A 27,429-nucleotide genomic window follows, 5' to 3' on the forward strand; every position below is an offset into this window, starting at 1 on the left:
TATTTTATTTTATTATTCTTTAGATGGCTGTTTGTTTTCCAATGAAAAGCAAAAAAAGTTTAATTCAGATGGGAGGCAAGGTGGGGAGGATCTCGCAGGAATTAGGGGAGGGGAAACAATAACAAAAAATATGTTTTGTGAAATGAATCTATTTTCAATAAAAGAAAAATATGGGGAGAAAGTATGTACTGCTTCTATACAGGACACAAGCTAGGTTGTAAGCATACATATCAGTTGCCTCAAAACTGATGGTAACACCAGCTCTGGGGAATCAATGGTTCTCTTCCACCCTCCATGAGTACCCATGGTTAAGTACACAAACCCACAAACAAACACACATAATTTAAAAATAAATTAAACCTAAATGAGGACTAACTCTATGAATCATGTGCATGCAAGAGAAGAAAGTTCAAGCTAAAGGCATTGAAAGTATATTTGACAAAAAAAAAGCAGAATATTTCCCAAATCTGGTGAAAAAGAATATTCTCCAGATAGAGGAAGCATTGAGAATGCCAACCTGATAAGACTAGAAAAGAACATCTGATGGAGGAAATGTCTTTCTGTATGCTGCAAATATGTGTTGCTCTGATTGGTTGATAAATAAAGCAGTTTGGCCTATGGCAAGGCAGCTTAGAGGCAGGTGGGAAATTCAAAGGGAGAGACCAGAAGAAGGCATGGGGGAGATGCCAGTGAGCCGCCCAAGGAGCAACATGTAATGAAACGCAGGTAAAGCCATGGAACATGTGGCAATATATAGATTAATAGTTATGTGTTAATTTAAGATATAAGAGCAAAAGGCTTGAGCCATGGCCATGCAGTTATAATTAATATAAGCCTCTGTGTGTTTACTTGGGGGATGCAAGTGGGAGAGATTTGTCCCAACTGCAGGCAGGTCTGGAAACAGGAAATCTTCTGACTACAAACCACCCCATCATATTATTGTTAAGATGCTGAGTATATATAATACAGAAGAAATGTTGAAAGATACAAGTTGGGCAGTAGTGGCACACGACTGTAATCCCAGCACTCAGGAGGCAGAGGCAGGCAGATCCCTGAGTCACAGACTGATCTCAACATAATATTATAAAGCAATTTGTTACACATTTAAGAAAATTGAAATAATTTTTGCATTGTATTTAATCACAATGAAGTAAAACTTGAAATTAACAGGAGAAACAATGGAATATACACATACTTGGGGAGATTTTTTTTTATTTAAAAAATTTTTTATTCTTTTTACACACCAACCACAGATCCCCCTCTCATCCCTCCTTCCACTTCTCCTCAGCCTCCCCCTGCAATCTAGCCTCCTATCCCCTCCTCCAAAAGGGTAAATCCTCCCATGGGGAGTCAGAAAAGCCTGGTATATTCAGTTGAGGCAGGACCAAGTAACCACCCCCTGCATCAAGGCTTAGCAAGGCATCCCACCATAGGTAATGGACTCCTGAAAGCCAGCTCATGCACCACGGATAGATTTTATGCAATTCAATGATGTGTCACCAAAAACAAAAAGGAAGGAAATTAAGAAATTTTCAGAATTGAATGAAAGTTAAATACACAACATACCAGAATTCCTGGAGTACACAAAATTCAGTTCTTGGGGGCTGGAGAGATGGCTCAGTGGTTAAGAGCACTGGCTGCTTTCCCAGAGGACCCGGGTTCTAAGTAGTAAGTTTATATGCCTACACTGAAATATAAGTGAAATCTAAAAGTGAAAGAAAAAAAAAAACAACTTAATGTTTTAGTTTCCTCTCTCTAAGAAAAGGCAAATTAGAAGAGGAAAGGATTCATTTTACTTATATTTCAAGAGCACAGGGCAGGGATTCCTATGGAGGAATGATGTTTGCTGCCTCATAGGCTCATTCTTAGCAGTCTTTCTTATACAGCCCAGGACAACCTGCCCAGAGAATGGTGTTACCCACAGTGGAGAGGACAGTCCCACATCAATTAAGACAATTTCCCACAGTCATACTCACAAGTCTAGGTAATTCCCCAAGGATATGTCCTTCTCAGGTGACTCTAGGTTGTGTCAGTTTCATAAATAATTGGCTAAGATAATGATGCACTACAAGATCAGTAAAAAAAAACAGCATCATAAACTCAAAATCAGTAGATGAAAACAAATGATAAAATCAAAGGGAGAAAGCAATGAAACAAATGAAAAGAATAAAAATGAAGAAGATTGAAAGAAATACCTTACTAAAAGAAAGAGAAAGAATACCCAAATTAATAAAATTAGAAATAAATTAAAATAAAATAAAAAAGAGACATTAAAATAGATAGCACTGAATGCAGAGAATGATTAAGGCATGTTTTAAAAAGTTATACTCCAGTAAATGGAAAAACCTACAAAAAGGACAAATTTCTATATAGAGATTGTCTTAATTAGGGTCTCTATTGCTGTGAAAAGACATCATGACCATGGCAACTCTTATAAAGAAAACATTTAATTAGGGTGGCTGGCTTACAGTTTCAGAGATTCAGCCCATTTATCATCATGGTGGGAGCACGGTAAGTGCAGGCAGACATGGTGCTGGCTACATCTTGATAAGCAGGCCACAGGAAGTTGACTGAGTCACTGGGTAGTGTCCTGAGCATAGGAAATCTCAAAGCCTGCTCCCACAGTGACACCTTTCTTTCAACAAGGTCATACCCATACCAACAAAGCCGTACCTTCTAATAGTGCCACGCCCTATGAGATTATGAGGTTCAATTACATTAAAATTACCACATTCTAATCTCTGGCCCCCATAGGCTTGTAACAATATCATAATGCAAAATGCTTTTAGTCCAACTTCAAAATTCCTTCAAAATTCCCCATAATCTATAACAGTCTGAACAATGTTTCAAAGTCCAAAGTTCAAAGTCTTTTCTGAGATTCATGCAATCTCTTAACTATAACCCCCTGAAAAATCAAACTCAAAAAGTAGATCACATACTTTCAATATATAACGGCACAAGATATACATAATGCAGGGAAAGGAACATAGCAAAAAAATACTGAACCAAAGCAAAACCAAAAAACAGCTGTGCAAACTCCAAACTCTGCATTTCTATGCCTGATGTTGAAACATTCTTCAGATCTCCAACTTTGTTCAGGTTCATTGACGGCAATATACTTTTCTCTTGGAGTGGTTTGACTACCTGTTAACAGCTCTCCTTGGCAGCTATTCCATGGCTCTGGCATCTCTACCATCTTAGTTTCTTCAAGACAATCCAGGTTTCAACTTCACAGCATCACACAATGGCGTCTCTACTAGGCCTGAGTGCTTTCTTTAGGTACAGAGGCAAATTCCATAACTCATTTCTTCTATCCTTAACTCTAAAGCCAGAACTACTTGGCTGCAGCTGCCAAGTTCTGCTGCTTGCTAGGGCTGGAATATGGCGCCCTCATTCAATTACATCCTCAATAGCTTTCTGTTCTTCATTGCCCAAACTTGGCTGTCCTGAAATTGGATCTCTAGACAAGGCTGGCCTTGAACTCAGAGATCTGCCAGCCTCTGCCTTCTCAGTGCTGGGATTAAAGACAAGCACCACCATACCCAGCTTTAAACTTTTCTTTAATTCCTGTTCACAATTGGAAACTTAGCTAGGTGGGATCTTGCCCTGGGGTCACCACTCCCTTTATTCCATTTCTTAATCTGTTTATCTCCTTGAACATAGAATTTAGCTCTATTCCACTTTCTGGTGCTCTTTTTCTCCTCAAATATTTTTCTTTGCTCAGCTTGGTCCTTCTAATTATATATCTTCATTCGAGTTAACACTAGTAATCACAAAACAGAGTCTATATTAGGCTATCTTAGATTTCCTCTGACAGTGGAATTAACCCAAAACTCTTCACTTTAGCCTCAGGCAGACTCTCCAGACAAGGGCAAAAATAACTGACTTTCTTCACCAAAATATCACAAGAATGATCTCTAGGCACCATACTAAAATTCTTCTCCTCTGAAACCTCTTGAGTAAGAACCCCACAATTCATCAAATCACACTCAGCACTACTGTATTCCATGTTCCTTCTAGTATGGCCCATTAAGCAGCACTTAAAACATTCAACTTCTTTTCTAATCCACAGTCCCAAAGTCCATATTACTCTAGACAAAAACATGGTCAAGCCTATAATAGCAATACCTCAGTCCCTGAGGATTGTGGAAGTACTTTTGAACTTTGGGCTAGAAGAACTATTGAGTGTTAAGAGCTCAGTGGGGTGTTCTTTAGGAGCTTTGAAGATAAGAATGTTAAAAGCAATGAAGAAGATGGAGACCTGACTTGTGAAATTTCAGAGGGAAGTTTAAAGACTCTGTCCAGGCCATTTGTTATTTTGAATTAAGATCTGTAGTTCTGGTTAGCTGGGGCTGAAGAATCAACTGTGATTATAACAATATTCCAGAACTACTGAAACAATCCTGTAGTTTTGGTTAACAGGAGCTGAAGAATCAGCTGTAAATCACATGTGGCCATGTCAGAGGAGCAGCAGGTGGCAATTGAAGTTCAAGGTATCAGCCCACCAGGAGGCAACTCCCTAATGGATGAATCTCAGATTGGCAAGGCGGGAGACCACAGGCCTTGAAATGTCTTTTGTTTCTGCTGTGCCTTTAGATATTTGCTGCTTCTGTCTTTCTCTTGTATCTGGCATGGTGTGAATGGGTATGGAGAGATCCCCACTGCTTGTTATGTAGTGTGTTTATCTCATAAAAATATCTTGTTCTACTTGGCACTTTTACCTTTGGATTATTATGAAGATGATTTCTTATTAAGCTGTATTGTCTAATTGATAATAATAATATTCATTTAAATAGAGTATTAACAGTAAAAAAATAAAACAAAGAAGTATCACACAGCTAGAACAGATGAGTTTCTATTGAGGAGCCATATAAGTTGTAGTTTAGGATAATGAATTAGGATGTGATTTAGGACAATGTGGTTTAGGATAAGAAAAACAATTGAGTCATAGTAGTCAAGTTAGTTTAAATTCTTTTAACTTTAATGTTGGGAGATATGTTGATGGCAACATTAGCTGAAACAAAGCCTTAAAATAACTTCAGGTAAGATCAGATGTTTTGAAAATAGCTTTGAGATGAAAAACTCCAGAAAACAAACTAAAATTCACAAGGACACAGAGCTGAGGTAAAAAATACAAAGCAGCCCAGTTGTTACTAGCTGACATACTTTGTTGATAGGGTTGGTTGATGTTCAAAGGTAATGATTAATTCCTTGTACCCATTCTTGCCCTCAATCTCCTGATATTAAAAAAAAAAAAAAACAACTATTGATGAGTGGGTATGCACCCTAAAGGTTTAAAGTAGAGCTGACTGATTCTTTTTCATATATAAAAATTTAGGTCTGTGATTCCTTATAAGATTACCTTTCAAAATAAGTAATAAAGTGATTGGTCCTTTCTTTGTAACTGCAAAATGCAGCCCGCCAGTAAAGGACCTGACTGAGAAGTATATCTTGCTTGCCTAGACAGTTAATCTATAACAAGTTGCTTGGGTATGAATATAAATGGGTTCTTAGGATAATTTGTTTTTCACTTGTAATATGTAAAATGTTTAATCCTGTAAGGGATATGGAAAATATGCTCTTTTTACTAGTATTCATTCACTTGAAAAACAGAATGTAACCGAATTGTAATTTTTATATTACCTGAAAGATTTTGCTGTGGTATATAAGCTGTAAGGGAAAGAATATAGATAGAGAATGAGAAAGTTCGAAGGAATTAGAAGGAAAATATCAAGAATAAAGATAGAGTTAGAAGGAAAACATCAAGAATATTCCAATCATGTTCTTCACAGAGTCAGAAAAAAACGTACTAAAATTCATATAGATACAGAAATCCAGCTTCCTGATTTTTTGACAAAGATGGCATAAACCTAATTTGGAGAAAAGGCAGTCTCTTCTACAAATGGTGGTGGGAGACCTGGATTTTCACATATATAAAAATAACATGGAGATCTCCAGCTCTCACTCTGTTCATAGAAATCATTAAAATTGGACCAAAAACTGTAATGTAAGCTGTGAAACCAAAAATCCTAGAAGAAAACATATAGGAAAAAAATTCTAGAAATTCTAAAAAAATGGTAGACATGGGCAAAGACTATTGGGAAAGGATTCAAGTAGCTCAGGAAACAATATCAGTATTGATTAATATAATTGCATGAATCTAAAATGATCTATAAGGTCTGGAGAGATCACCCAATTGTTAAGAACACTTGCTGCTCTTACTGAAGACCAAAGATCGGTTCCTATCACCTATATCAGGAGGCTCACAATCAGATAGAGCTCTAGTTCTGGAGACTCTGATACACTCTTCAGGCCTCTTCACACAGCATGTATGAATATAAAAACATGCAGGCACTCACACATACAAATAAATATAAAATTATAATCTCTCAAAAATCTTCTGCAGAGCAAAGAAAACAAAAGGATAAAGAAGCAGCCTTAATCCCAGCACTTGGGAGGCAGAGGCAGGTGGATCTTTGTGAGTTCGAGGCCAGCCTGGTCTTCAAAGCAAGTTCCAGGAAAGGCACAAAGCTACACAGAGAAACCCTGTTTCGAAAATCAAAAAAAAAAAAAAAAAAAAAAGAAAGAAAAGAAAAGAAAGAAAGAAAGAAAGAAAGAAAAAAAGCAGCCTGCAGACTGTAGAATGGGAGAAAATGGTGAAATACTATTTTGCATCCTTTAGAGATGGCTAGAATCAGATAATCAGACAATAAGACAGATAATTAATATCCAAAATATATAAAGTAGTCAGATAACAAAATACCAAGTAAAGGAATAACCCAAACAATAAGAAGCCTAATTGATGAGAAGACTCTATTCAGAAAATGAAGTACCATTGCCCAACGAACATTTAAAAATAATTTTTCACATCTTTAGCTATCAAGGAAACACCAATTAAAACTAAATTGTGATTCTATCACACCCTAGTCAGAATGACTATTGTAAAGAAAACAATGACAATAAACTCTGTTGAGGAAATGGGGGAGGGAACCCTTATATACTGCAGTTGGGAATGCAAATTGCTTCAGCTACTATGCAAATCAGTGTATGGTTTCCTCAGAAGATGAAAAACTGGGAAAATAGAGCTGTCATCTGACTCAGTCATATTACTTCTGAATATATACCATAAGAATTCTAAGTAAGCATACCATTGAGATACCTGCACACAAATGTTTTTGCACCACTATTAATAATAGTTATGTTATGGAAGCAGCATAGATGTCCATCAACAGATGAATGAAAGAAATATAATATAAACACACACATACATATATGTATACATGTATATATAATATATTTATTTATAAAGATAGATAAAAGAATAGAAAGAGTCATTCAATCATGAAGAGATATGTTTTTCTGAAAAATTAATCCAAGTATAGATCATTACATTAAGCACAAAAAGCTTAATTTATAAAGGCAAATGCAATCGTCACATTTTTATCTAACTTGAGGTTTCTAGGTTTTTATAGATACATAAAATCAAATGAGTGAGTTATTCAGTGTGTGTGTATGTGTGTCAGGGAGAGAAAGCAAGAGAGGACATGGAAACAGAAAGGAGACTGAGGAAAAGGCAAAAACTTGTGGGAGGAGATTGGGAAGATGAGAAATTGGAGGCTATGTAAGCTGAATATATAATATGCTTAAAGTTGCTTTAGTCATTTTGAAACCTAGTAGTATGTGTAATGAAAATATATCATAATATCACTACAAAATTCGAGAAGGTAAGAAACCCAAGTTAAAAAATATATCAATGTGTCTAAATAGGCATGACTCCAATATAGAGAAATTGCAACTAAAGCATAAATAGGTCCAACATCACCAGTCTTCAGAGAAATAAGGAATGCCAATAAAATCAATTTCTCATCTTTCATAAATGACTTAAATTAAGAAGTAATACAATGATAAATGTCTGTATGGTTATAAGGAAATAGATTTCTTATACATTGCTAACAGGATTATAAAATGGTGAAGTCTCTTTAAAAGTATTTGATGCATTCTAAAAGTATTATATACAAAATCATATGACTCAACAATTATGCTTTTCATTATTTATCCAAGGGAAATAAAAACATATGTATATTTAAAGTTTTATGCCATAATTTTCATATCAGATTTATTAATTATGACTTCAAATTGGAAATGATTCATATGCCCAACAATTGAAAAGCAGTGGAAAAGATGTGGTATATGTAGTAGACATACACAAATGAAAATTATCCAACAGTAAAAAGAAATACAAGTAATGATACATGCTATTAAATTGGTTAACAATGTAAACATTATGCTCACTGGAAAGAATTCAGTGAAAAACAACCATAATTGTTGTAACACTTCCATGAAAGCCAAATATAGGTAATCCTAGAGAAGGAATCAGCTAAAGAATACAGTAGTATTTTGAGGTATTAAAATATTCTAAAATTATATCAGGTTCATATTTGCATATTTTTGTTACAATATGTAAATCCGAGTCTAACTAGGTGAATATTATGGTATATAAAATAAACCTCACGTTTGTGAGAAAAATGAATACAAATAAAAATTTGGGCATGTTTTTTGTAATTCTCATTTTGTTTGTCAGTTAATCTTTAAATAAATTAGATTCTGGCCTGCTTCCTTTTAATCTCTAATTATGTTATGTTGAATTATTTTTTAAGAGATAAGCACACTTTAAGTGACATGCCAGTTTTTATAGAATAAAAGTGGTTACAATGATCAAATGTAATATGAAAATTTAAATGGGACAAATCTTCAATTGAAGAAAGTATATTATAGTTCTTATTTAAATATATTTGACAGAGGGCTAGTGAGATTGTTCAGTGGTTATAATACTTGTTGCCAAGACTGATGACTTGAGTTCAGTCTCTGAGACTCACATCACAGAAGAAAATTTAAACGAACTCCATCAACTCCTGTGACTTCCATATGAGCATTGTGCAGCATATAGCCCCTGACCACATGCACACACAGACAAATAAGTGTTACAAAGAATAAATGCAAATTTATATTGGATTATATATAAGAAAAATTTGGAAATTATAAAATAATTGCATATATCATTTGGAAATAACTGCCCTACAATTATTTAAAGCTCCTCCTTTAGGAGAGTTAATTGTCTCTATTCATAGTGTGCCTCAAACAAATTCATGACAGAAGTCATATTCCCCACTAGTATTTCCTCTCTTCTCTTCTGCATCATGTTCTACTTTTACTTTCTAATTTTAATCCCAATTACTTCATAGTCAATGTCATTTACAAAATGTTTTCTGTGTTCAAAAAGGGACATCCCACAATTTCATTATATAAGAGCTCCATGATGTACAATCTGTTATTATCATCATTCAGTGGATGAAGTGTCACAGCTAATAATGAAAGGCAATGAGAGTTAAACTCTGGTGAACTGAGTTTAAGAAAATATTTTGCAACTGATTAAAAAAATGAGGAAATAATTCCTTTTGATAGTAACTAGTTATGTGATCATTGCAGAGGTGTACATTGAACATATCATGAGTAGGAACAGAATCTAGTGATATTCATTCAAGTTGATTGATTCACACTAATGCAACATTCCTTGATGTATCCTGTATGACTAATCTGAACTAATTTTTTCACGTGTAAAAGATTCTTTCCAACTCTCAATGTTATTTAGTTTCTCTAATATGTACTTCAAAGTAACCTTATCTAAAATATTTTACCAAACAGATAATCTCACTCTGTTAGAACTCTCCCTGAACCCCAACATTTATATAGATTTTGAATTTATTACATTAGACAGTGGAAAGGATGGCCAGCACTTCATCCAGATTTGTATCCAGGATTCAAATACTAAATCTAATATTTAATATCATTATTAAAAATCCTGAATCTCATCAGGATTAGCCTATTGAGGTATGAGAAGACTTTCTACAGAAGAGTTGACAATGGAGGTATATAAAATTTTATTTGAGTATGCATGTAAATGGTGCTGTCCCTACTCCATTCACATCACTGATACCAATAATAAACGGTTTAAATCATAAAAAACCTATCCTATACTTTTCTCATTTATAAAATGTATGTAATAGTATTACTTATATCATGGGAACAAATGTTGTAATAATAAAGTGAGGTATTTTTGTAAATAGTCCAACACAATGCCTAGAGATTTGTCATAGTACAATAAATTTTAGTTGTAATTCATTTATTTTCAAAAGGCTCATTGTCTTCCTATGTTCTTAATCTATCCTTTCCCTTGAGCTTTCATCCTTAACCCTTCCCTGGAGCCATGCAATCTAGTGTGTTTACGGCAACAACTGCTGGCGAGCAATAAATTATATTGTTTCTCTCTGTACTAAGGAAGGTAGAGTAGGAATATCCACTCATTCAATATTTTTAAAAAAGATATTGACCTGAGAGATTTCCATTAAGCAAACACATTAGCCTACACTTCTTGCTTTGGAGAAAATTGATGGTGGATTCTTCAATAACCACAGGGCATTAGACTAATAAAAAGAAAATAACAGTAATGCCTCCCAAAACTAGGAGCAGGGGATGCTTATTTTCCATGTTTTCTTTTGGCCTACAATTTTCCTGCTGGTGAGGTTACTTGAACTTCACTTGATTCTAGAATTAAAATACAATCTAATGTTTCACCCTTCTTTCCATACACAGAATGCATTATCTGGCATATAATGATGATCCTTCCTGTACTTTTGATAAATTCCCAAGTCAGCAGAAGTAATGTTAATGAAACATGAAAAGTCAACATTAATTATACTTAATGAAAAATTAAAAATCTCTTTTAATTACTATGTGGGTCTGACATTTTGCCCTTACTGAAATATACAAGAAAACTAATTAATGAGTTTAATGCTACACTCTTCCTTACTGCATTCTTGAAATTGACTTGGCAAAGTTTGTCAACAAGTCCAAATCAAGCATTCTCTTGAGGGCAGTGTTCTTTGCCTAGGATCTATCCATTCCTACTTGAATAACTCTAAATAATGATTATTTATGAATGAGACTAACATTTAATACCTTCTAGGACAGCTGTGACCCACAGTAACTCTATCTATATTGTACAGATGAGATTTTTTCTATCTTCTACACAATTACTGCATGTTTCTATTATACAACTTACAATCTACCACACAGTAAACTGGATGTATATGTGAAAGTTTTATTATTCTTTTCTGGTCTGAAGAATTTGAAGATATTTTACTGAGTGAAGCAAAAGAGTGAAATGAATTCATTACATGTTATTTGTTTGGGTATCTCTAAGGATATGATATGCATACTGCCATGATTTCTGTATTGATCCTTAAAGAATTTTCACCAAATGTATTAACATTAAGCTATTCCATGACTCGAGAGATGGCTTATGGGTAAAAACAATTATTGCTAGTGTGATGACCTGTGTTGGATCCCCAGGACCCACATGTCAGAAGGAGAGAACCGACATCCACTAGTTTTCCTATGACTTCCACACATGCAGGATGATGAATGCTCTCACAAACATATATTAAGGAATTAATTCACATGCTTAGGAATATTTCAGATGTCTAAAATATGAAGAGTAGTATAGGAGGAAATGGGCCTAGGAAAGAGTACAGTTCAAATACAAGTTATTCTGATGGCATAATTCCTATTTGCTGTAGAGAAATCATTCTTATTGTTCTAGTATTGCTTCCTAATGATTGGCTGAAGTCCATGCACATTATAAAGGATAAAATACTTTATTTGAAGTAAGCCAATTTAAATTTTAAACTCCTCCAAAAATCACCCTACAGAAATATCCATAATATTTTATCAAATATCTGGAAATCATGATCCATCCAAATCAACAATAAAATTATTCATTTTACAGTATTAAAGAATGATATTATGCATTTTAGAACTCTTTAAAGCTAGAGCCAAGCCAATATTCTAGAGGTAGTGGGGAGGAAAACTATCAATCTAAAAGTTCATTAAGACAACTTTAAGAATCTGAATTATGCAACTGTGAAGACTTTTTCACTCACTTTTTCAAACTTAAGTTTCTAAGATTTTTATCAAATGTACTATATACCATGTAAGTACTTAAGAAGAATGTTTGCTGTCAGAATTTAAAAAATCCAAAGTGTCTAGCTTCATTTCTTAATATAACATCATATAAAAGTGCTGAAAGTAAACCCTGAGGAACTATTTTTGTTTGGATAATGTTTCAGTGGGTTATGTCAGGAAACTGAAACACAAAGTAGATGGTTTTGAAAAAGAATTTAAAGTTTGAGATATAAAGAGCCTTGAAGTCACTCTAAAAGAGAAACGGGCCATGGGCCCAGCTCCCTGTGCCAACAGATTCATGATGGTTTCATTTCTGGCCAGAAAAACTTCTGATTATAGAAGACAGTAGTTAATGCAGAGACTCCTAAATTTTCAAACTACTGAGAATAAGAGGTGGTGAGTTTTCTGCCATAGGTGGAACTTCTGTGTCATCACCACCTAAAACACAGAAATTAGAAAACATCGCTGAAGCAGAGAAGTGGGAAGAACAGAAGACTCAGAGGATGGAAAGGAGGAGTACTATTTAAAGCTGCCTACTGATATAATATGAATGCTATAGATATGGACTCACGGCAGCTTTTTGCACCTGCAGAAGATCTGTGCAAGATCAAGAGAGTAAAATTCCAACCTGGAAAAAGGAAAAGCTCTCAGTGCTTCATTCCTAACAAAGGAGCTGATGGGAGTTAATAAGGGAAAGACAGCTATATTTTTTTGGAGAAGGGCAAAATTTCACCAAGATACATTGTATACAAGTATGAGAATTTCAAAAACTAATAAAAATTGACATTAGATGATGGATTAAATGATAGATAAAGGATCACAGATAGTATTTTATTCAACAGTTAGTATGTGTTTTAGCATTGTGAGCACAGTAGCAATTCATATCTGTTTGAAAAAAAATTAGGGACTGCCTTATGTTACTTTTCTGTTGCTGTGAAGAGACAACTTATAAAAGAAAACATTTAACTAAGATCTCACCATTCCAGAAGGTTGTAGAGACCATGAAAATCATTGTGGGTACACGGCAGCAGCTGAGAGCTTAGATGTTAAAAGACAGTGATTACAGAGAGAGAGAGAGAGAGAGAGAGAGAGAGAGAGAGAGAGAGAAATGGTATAGGCTTCTGATACCTCAAAGTCCTGCCCAGTGACACACCCCCTCCAACAAGGCCATACCTCTTAATCCTTCCTAAACAGTTCCAACAAATGGGGTCAAATCACTCAAATACATGAACCTTTGGAGATCATTTTCATTTTCCTTCAAACTACCCCAGGGACATTAACCTGATATATGTCAAATAATCACAAATGTTAATGTCACTTTAGTATCAAACATTAAATTGCTTAATTCAGGGTATATTGTATAAGCATAAATATACAAGTGTTAAGTATAATATGGTTGAGTACCACTTGTCTAAATTATTTGGGACCAGAATTATTTTGAATTTCTTTTGTTTTGAGATTTTTGAATATTCATTTATCCTGTACATAATAAGATAGCTTTTTAATGGGAGAAAAGAACATAAAATTCAGTTTGTATATAACATGTATGCACAGCTTGAAGGTAATTTTGTAACAATATTTTTAGTGTCCTTGTACTTGGACTACATTATATCATATGAGGTCAGTTAAAGAATTTTATGAACGTGCTATTGTGTAGCAATCAGAAAGTATTGGATATTGGAGAATTTTGGTATATGAATTAAGAAATTCAATCTGCATGTATGTAAAATACTAAAAAAATAAAAAAAAATGTTTTATCTTACAAGTTAGTCATGGTATTTTTATAATTTTTAGCTTTGAATAACAAAACTGCTCAGATGCCTGGAAAGAAAAATATCCCTTCCTTGAATGACGTAATTACTTATATAATTTACATAACATATTCCTGTTGCCTAGAATACTTCTGCCCATCTATTTCTATCTAGAAACAAAAACTAATCTTTCAAGATACAGATTAAATGTTACATTCTGAGAAGATTTCTTTTACCTGTGCTTAGTTGAATATTCTCTAGTTCATTTTTTCATAGCATTTTGTATATAGACCCTTTTATTTCTTTTTGGTCAAGTTTTATTTATATCTTTACATATACATCTCTTCTTATAAGCTATGATCTAAATGAGAAGACTAAATCTGTTTTATAAGCCTTCCTAAATGAAGCCTAACACAGTATCATATGGCTCATAAAAATACAGTGAATAATGCATAAATGATTCTGCATGTCCTAGGATTAAATTAGGTGTTACATGGATGTCTACAACAGTCAGAAACACCTAAGCTGTGATGCAGTAGCAAAGACTTGTCTTTCACACTATATGTCTATCATGAATTTGTAGAAATTTTTCTCATTATAGTCATCAAGGAATTAAAGTTTACAGAAACTAACCACAGTCTGCAATTTTTACTAGTGACCATGCTAGAAAAGAAAGCATTATTTATCTTTTCACAGTAATTAAATACTGGGCCTAGAATGGAAACTTGATTCCTCCATGTAGGAGTCATTGGCGAGGCTGACCATTCAGCCACAGTCAAGCTTGAAAAAATCCCAAATATAATCTCACCATTTTCCTGAAAGAAAAAAGTCATGAAGATTACTACATTTGTCAATCAACAATAAATATACAGGAATACAGGAAGTATACAGAAAATATCTACCATATTGCAAAAACATATATTTAAAAGCCATAAGAAAATGTCAGAGTGCTGAGAATATGAACTTTATATCCAAATTCATTTATAAGCACTATCATTTTCATAGACCAATAATGTAATGTGTTAAGAGTCTCAATTTTTTAATCTATTTATACCTTGTACTCTCATTTTTTACTCTAGTTTACCTCAGTTTTGTGGGACACCCATTTGCTCAAGTTTTCAGCTACAGTCAGAAAGGACTCTAAATATTAAAGGAATGTCACAAAGAAAGGACAAAACACTAATATGTTTAATCCATTCCCCTTATCAAATTTTAACTGTTCTAACTTAATTGTTTGGAACTTTATTTTCACACTGCAGTATTGGATTCTGACATACTTAAAGAGGCTTTTTATTTTTCTTACAAGGTTTATTTTACTTTTATGTGTATGTGAGAGAGAGGAAACACAACTGTGCTGGGACATGTACATGTGAGCACAGGTGCCCACAGAGGCCAGATGCATCACGCTTCCTGAAGCTGGAGTTACAAGTGGTTTTGAGCCACTGGAGTTGGGTGCTAGGAACTGAATGTTGGATTCTCTGCAAGAGCAATAGATGCTACTGATAGCTGAGCCATCTCTCTAACTCCTGTATAGTTTTCTTACAGTAGAAATGTTAACAGATTAGGCCAAGTTAGTAGATGAAAATTTTAAAACAAAATACCATAGAAGAAAATGCTTTCATGTTCCCAAATATATGGTTTCATAGCAAAAAAAAAAAAAACCCACCAAAAAAAAAAATAAAAAAACAGGAAAATATCTTCTCCCCAGGAAATTAGACAAATGTGACAATACTGCACAAAGTTCCCAAGTGTTGGGTCCTATAACACCTGATTTTGACTATCTGATTTTAAAATTCTTGAACCTATAAATGTTTTAGCTTTCTTTTCTTTGAGATGAAGATATTAATATTTGCCTTACCATTATTCTGCTATATCTGTTGTATCAGTTGAGAAAACATTTACAAAGTGTCCTTTTAAACTGTGAAATATAAAGATTATATTCTTCTTATGAGTTCTGCAAATTACATTACTCAAAACACTTGTAATATTAGGTATTAATTTCATAATTCTGCTTAGGATTTAAAAGAAAGGGATGATATTCACTGATAAATTATTTAAGATGTAAAATTTAAAAAAATGAAGTTACTTGTATGAAATCACAATAGTATATGTATAATACTATTTATTTCTCAAATCTCAAAGAAATTTAAAGCTAAAGCATGTTCTTTAATGTATACAAACTTAAAAATTAATGGAAGCTATGTGTTGGAACTTTAATCTTACAGAAAGAAATTCTGATCCATGTTACAACATTAGTGAACAGTGAGGACAATATACTAACTGAAATAAGCCAGTTAGCAGTAAGACAAATCTTGTATTTTATCACAGGTTAAGATAGATAGATAGATAGATAGATAGATAGATAGATAGATAGATAGATAGATAGACAGATAGACAGACAGATACACAGATGATAGCTGAGTTATAAGCAGTTAAGAGATATGACATGTTGTTGTTGTTTTACTATTTTGCTCTTTTTCTTTTGGGGTTCCACAACCTAGTTCTCAAATAAATCAGAAAAGGAGGATTATTCTTAATTGTAAATGCCTAGCCTTCGCTTGGCTTCTTTCTAGCCAGCTTTTCCTAACTTTAAATTATCCCATCTACCTATTGCTCCTGGGCTTTTACCTTTCTCTTACTACTGTAAATCTTACTTTCACTCTTGCTCCATGGATGGCTGGGTGGCTGGCCCCTAGCATCCTCCTCTCCTTGTTCTCTTGCTTCTTTTCTTCTCCCAGATTTCTCCTTCTATTTATTCTCTCTGCCTGCCAGCCCCACCTATCCTTTCTCCTGCCTTGCTATTGGCCATTCTTCTCTTTATTAGACCATCAGGTATTTTAGACAGCCAAAATAACACAGCTTCACAGAGTTAAACAAATGCAATAAAAAAGAGTACAACACATCTTTGCACCATTAAACAAATGTTTCACAGCATAAACAAATGTAACACATCTTAAAATAATATTCTACAAAAACATATAGTAAAAATTTACTATAATAAATCAAATGGTACTCATCTGTATTTTAATGGGAAGATTTTGAGGGAGGAAAGAGGAGAGAATGCTCTAATTATACTATAATCTAAAACAATCATTTTTTAAAAGTACATAGGTGACATTGTTCAGAATTTATGTAATTGCTGAAGCAGTATTTTACTGTCTCCTCTACACTTTTTTAGTTCCTATGCTAATGTTTAGCCGTAATGACAAACTTGTTTCTGAATGTGTTGTTTGCTTTTGTTTGTTTATTGAAACAGAGTCTTATATATTCCAAATTAGCATCAACCACTCTATGTAACCCAGTATGGTTGTGAATTTCTGATTTTACTTTGTGTACTTCCCAAGTGCTGGAGATTATGTATGTATGCCATGAGGTCCAGTTTCTGAGATACTAAGTATCAAACCCAGCGCTTTGTATGTGCTCTACCAACTGACCTATATGCCCAATCCATGTTTGTTTTTTTTTAATTATCCAAAAGATTAGTCTCATGCTAACATATCTGTTAACTCTTTGTATTGCTAGTGAACTTATAGCAATTCATCCATTCATTACTTTAATCTTCCACATGTGCCTATGAAGTGGATGCTGCTAATATAACATTGCTGTGGAGGCGAAGAGAATGGAGGAACAGCAAGGCTTATGTGCCTTGTGAAACAAAATATGTTTCATACTATATGTGTGACTCCTTTATCCCAGGAATTTGTTCCTAACATCTGATATAGAAATAGGCTCTTTGTAGTTGTGGTTAGAACCTCAAATTCTTTGATAAAAGGAGATTACTCTACTATCCATGTAAGCGCTAAATTCAATTACTAGTTTCCTGACCAAAAGGAGGCAAAGTCAGATTGGAAACAAGCATAGGAGAATGTTTCATAACCAGAAACGCACACATGAATAATGCAGCAAAAGCCTAATATGTTTGTCTGATATCAGAAGACGGAAGGGTCAAGTGCTCAAAATCACCTCTGGGGACTTCATAAAGGAACACAGTCACGATGACTCAGCTTTCACCTCAGTAATCCTGATTTTGGATTTCTACCTTCTAGAACTGTGAGAATAAATTTCTGTTGCTTAAGCCACTATATTTGTGGCAAATCATTTTAGCAGCCCTGGGAAACTTACAGGAGGGCCTCTGGTAAATCCAGAATTATTATTTGAGCAGATTCCAGAATGAAGTTTTCATTCTCCGGAGCTTACATATTTAGCATTAATACTACATTGTTTTCATGCTTTAAAAAGCATAATCTCTTATTTAGTAAACCACTTGAGTATATAGACATTTGGGGGTCCAAATTCTCCTAATTTCAACATTTCATTTTCAAAGTACAAAGAAAAGATACTGACAAAAGGACAAGCTTTGATTGTGAAGACTAGACATTTGCATTTAAACAACTGGATTTTCAGGATTTCCATATTGCACTTCTATATGCTCACTGATTGGGCACAAGAGAGATATTAACTTTCTTGCCTCATTCCCACATGTGAATGAAACATATGAAGTCAGAATATCAGTCTACATCAAGTAGAAATCTAGACTTGGAACTGTATGTCTTTATATAAAACATCATATTTGCTCAAACAAAACATAGGTAAAGACCACTGTTTTCTCTTCATTTCAAAAGAATAGTTAATTAACTGTAACTACTAATTGGCTGATTCTCATGGATTGCAATAGATACAAATTTGAAAAATTAATTATGTGATTATTATTACTGAGACAGAAGAAATAGACTTACTACAAAACTACTAAATACTACTTCTTTATACAACACATCATATTTGTACATCAAAAATGCAAATGAATTAATTTCTGACTTGAGATTTGGCTACAATAAATACTTTAACTATAGAAATTATAGTGTTAATCCTACACATATGGCAGCAGACCTCATGTCCTAAGAATCCCTTAATGACCCCCAAACCTTAATTACTCATATATGTGTAAAACACTTCAACAGAAAGAGGGGAAAAAGGTTTCTTTTAAACTACTCATATACTTGGGTCATGTGGTAGATCTATTTCTAACTATTTAAGGAACCTCTACACTGATTTCCATAGTGGCTGCAACAACTTGCACTCCTTTCAGCAATAACTAAACGTTCTCCTTTTCCCACACTCGTGTTAGTATTTCTCATAATTTGCTTTTCGATCTTAATGATTCTTAATTGGGTAAAATGGAACCTCAAAGTAATTCTGATTTACATTTACATGATAACTGAACTTTAAAATACATATATTTTATTAAGTTTTTATCAAAATCTATTTCATAGCCATTTGTATTCATCATTTGGTTATTTTCTGTTAGCTCCATGCCACAATTTTTGAATGGGTTGTTTGGTTTCTTCCTGTTTAGTTTTGTGGGATTTTGGTTTTGTTTGGTTTTGACTTATTTTTTCTAGATTTTAAATATTCTAGATACTGTCTGTCAGATGTGTAGTGTATTTTTTCTATTCTGTAGAAAAAATTTAAATGAATTAATTCTACTATGTCTCTATTAAATTAACAATTTAAAATAAAAATTCCAGTAACAAATTAAAAAATCCAGTACCAAGAATGGTTTATTTCTTTTGGAGTTGTTAGCCAATGGGGTCCCATAGATACCAAGACATTACAAGCTATTTCCATTACTTCTGTTACTCTCCATAACTTAATAAGAATTCTATTATTCTATTCTGAAGTTACCACATACCTGATTCATAGAACATGAAAAGAAATTTAAATGGCATCAACTTGGAAGCTTGATCTGTATTTCTTCTTTCTCAGTACAGAGATTTTATTTTTCCTATCACAGGTGAAAAATTATCATCAGTCTTACTCAGCTTAAAATTCTGAAAGCTATAACAACCACTGGCCTGTCATGTTATTCCCACTAGTCTGAACTCATGCCTGGCATTATTAATGGGGCTATGAACCCTAGGTAAGATAAGTCACAGGCCCTAGAAACAACCAATTATTATTATTCTGGTAAATTGACATAGTATTAAACTGACCCTTAATGAGTTATCCTTCTACAAACAGATAAGTAAATTTCTCAACCGTAATCAGAGAATATTCTTCTTGAAGTTCATGGCAATTAATACAGAGACTCCCAGCTGGTCAACATGCAGAGAATAAGACACTGTGTAGTTCTCAGCACTAAATGGGAAATCTTTATCAAGTCCTCATCTCCCAGCACTTGGGAAATCATTTCAGAAGAAGGAACAGAAAGATTGTAAGAGCCAGAGGTAGTAGATGATTTCAGTGAAAGTGTTTTCCAGATTCAATAGAAAAGTTGTACATGTGAACTCACAATAGTTGTGACACCATATCAAGACCCTGGTAAGCTAAATCTAGATAATTCCCAGGATTAATCAGGGGAGGAGGGCATGAAGTTCTACATATAGTTAAGGCAATTGATAGCTGCTAGAAGACTGAGAGTAAGTTTTCTTTATGAGTGTGACCCTTGGTAGGTTAACTATTCTCTATTGGGAGGCCTCAAATGCAAGAGCATATGGGAGGCAAAATTTGACCTTTAAGTTTTTTTAAAGAGGACACAAAGTCGTATATACACACATCATATACATTCACATCATATGTAGATACACATATCACAGACAAAATAAGTAAGAGAAAGTATTCATATAAACAAAGGACATGTTAATCAGAGTGTTCATTCCCCATAATTTTAGTGTGTTGAAATTTTGTTATAAAGCTCTTCTTATGTACTCACACATATACATTCACATCATATGCAGATACACATGTCACACACAAAATAAATAAGAGAAGGTATTCATATAGACAAAGGAGATGTTAATCAGAATGTTCATTCCCCATAATTTTAGTGTGTTGAAATTTCGTTATAATTCTCTTCTTATGTACTCACTCATAAGTGGATACTAGATGTAAAGCAAAGGATAACCAGACTGCAACCCACAGCTCCAGGAAGGCTAGCTAGTAAGGAGGACCCTAGGAAAGACACAGGGATTGCCCAGCAATGGAGAAATGGATGAAATCTACATGAGCAAACTGGCGGTGAGGGGGGTAATGGAGGGAGAAGGACAGGGGAATGAGAGCTTAGGAGAACAGGAGGTTCCAGCTGGATCAGGAACAGAGTGGGAGAACAAGGAAAGAGATACCATGATAAATGAAGGCACCATGGGAATAGGGCGACGCAGAGTGCTAGGGAAGTCCCCAGGAATCCACAAAGATGACTCCACCATAGGCTACTGGCAATGGTCAAGAGGGTGCCTGAGCTGACCTACTCTGGTGATCGGATGGCTGAATACCATAACTATCATTATAGTACCCTCATCCAGTGACTGATGGAAGCAGATGAAAAGATCCATGGCTGGGTCCCAGGTGAAGTTCCAGGAGTCCAATTGAGGAGAGAGAGGAGGGATTCTATGAGCAAGAGTTATCGAGACCATGATTGGAAAAAGTACAGAGACAACTAGCCAAACTAGTGGAAATGTGTGAACTGTGAACCAATAGCTGAGGGGCACCCATAGTACTGGACTAGACCTTCTGAATAAGCTAGACAGTTGTTTAACTCGAACTGTTTAGGAGGTCCCCAGGCAGTGGGATCAGGACCTGTCCCTAGTACATGAGCCAGCTTTTTGGAACCTAGTACCTATGGTGAGACACTTTGAGTGCAGCCTTGGTGCAGGAAGGAGGGGCTTGGACCTGCCTCAACTGAATGTACCAGGCTCTGCTGACTCCCCATGGGAGGCCTTGCCTTGGAGGAGGTGGGAATGGGGGTGGGTTGAGGGAGGAAGGCTGGGTGATGGGAGGAGGGAGGACAGGGGAATATGTGGTTGATATGTAAAATGAATAGAAAATCTCTTAATAAAAAAAGGAGAAAAAAATTTCTTAGCAAAGAAATGAAAATCTGCTGTATTTAAAGATGTTATCTTCAAATGCGATCACATTCTGAGATTCAACAAATAAAATTTTAGTAAAAAGCTCCAACAGTTTTAAACAAAAGAAATTGGGTAACATATTTCAAAATATATATATTGTGTAGTTTATCATGACCTAACATCTAAGGCATTTGCCTTATAGTGGTAAAATAGTAGCACTAACTATAATTTTTAACAATTTAAAATTTTCTATTTCAATGGAAAAAATTCTCAGTGGAAAAATAAGTCATGATTATATTTGCTTGACTTGTACCTAGTATATTATCTATACATATCAGACAAGATATACATGTCTGTTTGAATAAATGAGTGAATGCTTACCATACAGATACTTCCTATCTCAAGTAATATTTTCATTTTGCCTTTTGAATTAAAATGAACTTATTTTTTAAATGTTGCATGGTTTAGAGATGTAGTTTATTTGGAAAAATGTTTACCTAGTATGTGCATGGTCCTGGATTCTTGCCTCACATAAACCAATCATGGTGGCAAAAACCTGTAATCACAGCACTAGGAGGTAGAAAAAGGAAGATTAAGAGTTCAAGGTTCAATATATAGGGAGTTTGTAGTCAACCTAGGATACAAGCTTTGAAGACACATGATCCTAGCTGAAAAATGTAAAATTTCATTGTATTACACAAACCCTTTACTCACCCTAGCTTCATTTCATTGTCCTCAACTTACAGGAACAGAACACGATCATCAAAACTAAAAAAAAAAAAAAAAACATACCAATTGAACACAGTTAGCTAAACTGTGTCCTGTATTTATATTTAACTATTTTTCTGCTAATGTAGTACATATGCTCCAAAAAGTAATGCTGGATCCCATATCACATGTAGTCATGCCCTTTGGACTGTTCCTCAGTCTTTCATTTTTAATGACTTTGACTCTTGAATAATATGAACCAGTTGTTTGAAGAATGCTTCTCATTGTAGATTTAATTACTTTTTCATTCTGATTCAACACAGAGTATACAGTTCATTTGAGAATTATACAAAGGGGAGTCTGTGGCCTGTCCAGGGGTACCTCATTAGCACTATGTCTACTCATTGGTGCTATTATGCTTGACATCATAGTTAAGGGCTTACTATGTGCCAGGTATTGAAATAAATGAATTGCACAGATCAGTTTTTTTTTTTCATCCTCACAAACATACACATTACATAATATTATTACCGGCAGCCATATTTAAAGAAACAAAGCCATCTAGGAATTGAAAAACTTGAACAAATAAGTTGTAAATAGTACAGGCAAATGAGAATCTGGAAAGTCCACACTGAAACCCTGTATATACTTATTTTCTATCATGAAATATTGAATTTTCTTTAAAAAATTGTTGTTATAGGTTGGGGATATAGTGCAGTGGATAAATAAAGAGTCAAGATCTGAGTTAGAATCTGCAGAACTTAAGCCAGACATGGTAGCACATATCTGTAATGTACTGTTATCCCAGCACTCCTACTGCAAGATGTGAAGCACAGACAGGAGAATTCTCAAAAGTGTAATGGGCAAACTAGTCTGGCATACACATTGACAAACAAGGAGAGGCTCTCTCAAGCAAAGAAGAAGACAAAGACCAATGCCTAAAGTTGTCCCTTAACCTCTGCATGCACACAAAAGCACATGCTTATACATATACACAGTCACAACACACACACATACACACACACACACACATGCACATGCATGCACACATCATGATTAGAAAACAGAATTAAATAGAACAGAACAAACAAAAAACAAGAGATTGGAGAAATGACACAATGGAGAAAAGACTCAATGGTTAAGATTGTTTGCTATTTACAGAGTATTCAGTTTCAAGTCCTACAATCTACAGGATAACTCACAATCCTATATAACTACAGTTCCAGTTACAGATCCAGAGGATCTGTCCTCTTCTTCTCTCTAAGGGAACCAGACTTGAAAATATTACACATACAAACATGGAGACACTCACTTACACACATAAAATAAAAACAAATAAATCTTTTTAAAAGGGGGGAAAATAAGGCTAGCAAGATGGAGCATGTTCCTAGATTCCTTGGTGGAAGGCTAAAACATCTGAAGGGTGTACTCTGACCTTCACTCACACCCAGATATGCATACACCTATTCTCTCTCATACACACATAACACACACTTATATAACTGTAATGATAGCATTCATAATAATACACTTTTCATCATCCTATAGCTATAGAAAACAATCTAAATCAGAATTTACCAAAAACTTAATTTTGAACAATAATACTTTCCTACGGTTGCTATAAAATTGAGAAAATTTAGTACGTTAATGTAATAATTCGTTATTTCATAGTTCTAGAAGTGAGAAATCAAATGCGCTGAAGTCACATTGTTAACAGAGCTACATTTCTTTCAAAATGCTCTAAGGATGAACCTATTTCCTTGCTGTTGTTGCTCTAGAAGCAGTCTATAGTTCTTGTATCATGACCCTTTCATATATCACCAGAACTGGTATTGACACTCTATTATCTACTCGCGTCATCATATCTGCTCTGATAATTTTGACTCTTAGTCATATTTTGAGATCCTTATGATTTCCTTTAGAGCCTGTCCAGATAATGCAGGATATTCATACCTCCAGATCCTTGTTTAATTCAATCACTTCTGCAAAACTTTTTGGTGAAGTAGGGTCACAAAATTAAAGGATTCTTGATAGTGGGATCTCGAAATCCTGGAAAGATTCTTTTCCTAACATATAGATATTTTGTCAATTAGAAACTATGTGCAGCAACATAAATTAAGAGAGGAGTGATTGGATTGAATGAATCTTATACCAGGTTACTGTTTTATTTAGAAACAATGTAAAATATATGTTAACTTTAGATTTTAATCTCAGAATAAAAGCAAATTTCCTAATCAGACTAAGTTATTCTGAAATTTTTTTAAAAACCAAGACCCGATTAATAACTATATAACATTCTTAGGGTATTAATATTAACCAAACTTCCCTGTGAGAATAACTGAAACTAATGAGTAATTAATTTCTTCCAAAATGTATTTTATTTGTTAAAGAACATTAGAGAAGTGAGGGATATTTGAGATATGTCTTTAAAAACTTAATCAAAATTATAGAGTAATTTATATGCTTCTAGCACTAATAAATATGAGCACAATGTTGAAAAAGATCACAAAATATACAAAAGAAACTATGAGTAAAATGGAACAGAAAAGGCAGTACAGCTAAATTTTATCTGCAAATGATTCAAAAGCTACAAATATAAAATAACTGTTAAGTATGTTTAAAGAATAAATAAAAACCCTTAAAGGCCCAAATCTAAACATGCTATCATTATTTGCTAAATGGCAATGGTGTCAAAATACCTTGTAAATATGCATGTTTATATACATAGAGTTGAGCTGCCCTCAATCTTAGTCACAGAAGCTTCTTTTTGCAGTGAACAGAAGTCAATGGAAAGACACATAACTTGTTCAAAACACTGAGAGTAAGTCTCAAGCTCAGCTCTGAATGCAACAATGTATATTAACTTCCCCAAGGTTCAGAGAACATTGCAGAAGAGGAAGCAGAAAGAATTTAATAACTAGAAGATGAGGAGGAGTACTGTGCAATGCTGTCTTTGGTGAGTGACATGGCTGTCAGATATGAACGCGTAGCACATGAGGCTATCTGTACATACACAACATCAAGGAAGCAAAAATTCCAGCACAGATGGGATGCATGATCTTCAAGTTCTATCCCTTACTATGGAGTTATTGATAATGGATAGTTGTTGGTGCAGGGAGAATCTTTTTTTAAGTGTACAGACAATTGTGTGTTTTCCATGCTATAGTGGATGGCTCCAAATACATGCACTTAAGGGCAGCACTAACTGTACTTTATGTTTTATCACATAAAGTTGTGAGAAGGTATGATGGGAGAATATTGAGAAAGTTGAAGGAGGTAATTAGGGTAGATATGATCACATTTAATTGTTAACATATATTAAATTATTAAAAATAAATATAAAATAAATGGGAATAACTAGCCAGTTTTAGAAAGTATACTTAAATTACATAATATGTTTAACTATAAAATGTTAAAGTAAAATATAATAGGACACCTAAAAACAAAAGACAAGCATATTTGAAAAGAGATCAAATTCATATCTTTGAAAGAAAAAACAGAATAATTTTAGTAGTAAATGACATAACTTGATTTAGCCTTCTAAACAAAGAATGTACATTAAATATGCTGCAAAATTATTTTTAAAGTATTAAATCCCGCAGAAATAGTATAGTGACTCCCAGGTATAAAAAAGATGATTTAAGACCAACTTTCCCTTGCTATTCCTGCTTAACCAAAAACTAGGCATAAATGACAATTGCAAGGTTATAAAAAGATAGACAAGCAAAGGAACATTGGGCACAAGCACCGGAAAGACAGTGAACACACTGGAGTTTCTTTTATTTTTTCCTGTTAATTATTTTCTATCACTGCAGTCAATATTCCAACAGAAGCAAAAGGAAAGATTTATTTGGGATCACAGTTCTAAAGGGCTCTTTCCATCATGGTGAGGAGAGAATGGCAGTGTAGTTCAGAGAAGGGGGATATTGGTATTCTTAAGAGTTCTCCTTTTCCCATTTTATATTGGATGGGGTCCCCAGCATATGTAATGGTGCCACCAACATAACAGGTAGAGCTTCTCTTTCAGATAGTCCTCTAGAAGTGACTTTACAGACATCCTCCTGAGATGTGCCTCTAGCTCCTAAATCCAGTTAAGTTGACAATGAAGATTAGCTATCATATGCTCCCTATTTCTGTATGTCCTTTAGAGAACATGAGACCATGCGTAGTTTCAGACTAAAAGACTTAAAGACCTGTCCCCTTTTGTCATTGGACTAGAAAAGAGACACCAGAGCCTATTAGGAATCTTTTCACAAAACCAAGATACTTCAGACAAATATGTGAATGATCTAGTCTCATCTGATGCAGAAACATCAAAAAAGATTTTGAGCAATGAATTCCATTGCTTAAAGTGCAATAATATACTCTCTTTATTCCTTTAGTCTTACATCAGAAACAAATCAGGGAGTCTTGTTGTAGAATATTATTTTAAGATGTGTTACATTTGTTTATGTTGTGGAATACTTATTTAATGATGCAAAGATGTGTTGCATTCTTTTATGTTGCATTTATTTAACTCACGAATTTCTAAAAGTTTTATAATAAAAAAAGCTAAAGCCTGATATTGAGGTAAATGCTGAAAGATCAGAGGGACAAAAGAAAAAGCCACTGCCATGTCTCACCTCACCAACTCCACAAATCCTCTTGAGTCCTCACGTGAAAAGATCCAGTCTAAAAAGTCTCAGCTGAATGAACTTCCTCAGCTGAAAAGGCTCTAGTTCCTGTCTCTTCACACCTTATATACCTTTCTCCACCCAGGCATCACATCCTGGGAATAAAGGTATGTGATTCCCATGTACTGGGATTAAAGGTGTGTGCCCCCACTGTCTGGCTCTGTTTCTCTCCTAGACTAAGTCAGTATCATGTAGTCCAGGGTGGCTTTGAACTCTCAGAGATCTGTCTCCTAAGTGCTAGGATTAAAGGTATGTGCCACGACTGCCTGGCATCTATGTTTAATCTAGTGGCTTGTTCTGTCCTGATCTTCAGGGAAATTTTATTAGGGTACAAAATATATCACCACATTTCCTCATTTTTGTCTAAAATAATAAAAGAAGGTGATAATTAATATAAGAAAAACTATACACAATAACTATATATAATATATACAC

This window comes from Peromyscus eremicus, chromosome X, assembly GCF_949786415.1.
Source record: "Peromyscus eremicus chromosome X, PerEre_H2_v1, whole genome shotgun sequence".
NCBI lineage: Eukaryota > Metazoa > Chordata > Mammalia > Rodentia > Cricetidae > Peromyscus > Peromyscus eremicus.